The following is a 559-nucleotide window of genomic DNA, read 5'->3' as shown; positions in this document are numbered from 1 at the left end:
GTCAGTCGCACTGGTGCTCCTAAAAAAAATTTCATAGTCGCACGCCGTAGTTTTCAGTCGCAAGTGCGACTGAAGTGGTCGCACTGTCGAGCCCTGTATATATGCGCATGTCAAGTATTTGTGGGAGTATTATAGTATTACTATATGATATGGAGGCGCCCGCGCAATCTCTCCATTTTTTTTCCCTGCAGAAAGAACTTCGAATAGGCTACTCCGTAATTTTTGGATTTGCTTTATACTGTGGAGACGGCCATCAGCGTTGACTAATCTGTTGACTAGGAAAAAATCTTTAAAAACGAGTAGCGAAAACTAAAATATTACCAGCACAAACGAAGCACAAACAAACAAACCTATTTGGGGTCAATTTTGGAGCAGTGGGGGGCTGAGTGACCTCAGAAAATGAGCAATAAATATTATTTTAATATCTTAAAAAACGAAGCAGCACAAACTATATTTTTTACGGCACAAACCAGCACAAACGAAGTTTGAACATTTTTCGTGAATTTGGAGCATGAAACAAACTGTACTGTGCTATTTGGGGTGAATTTGGAGTATGTTG

Source organism: Sinocyclocheilus grahami, unplaced genomic scaffold (genome assembly GCF_001515645.1).
Source record: "Sinocyclocheilus grahami isolate Dianchi unplaced genomic scaffold, SAMN03320097.WGS_v1.1 scaffold718.1, whole genome shotgun sequence".
NCBI lineage: Eukaryota > Metazoa > Chordata > Actinopteri > Cypriniformes > Cyprinidae > Sinocyclocheilus > Sinocyclocheilus grahami.
This window is presented reverse-complemented; position numbering follows the sequence as displayed.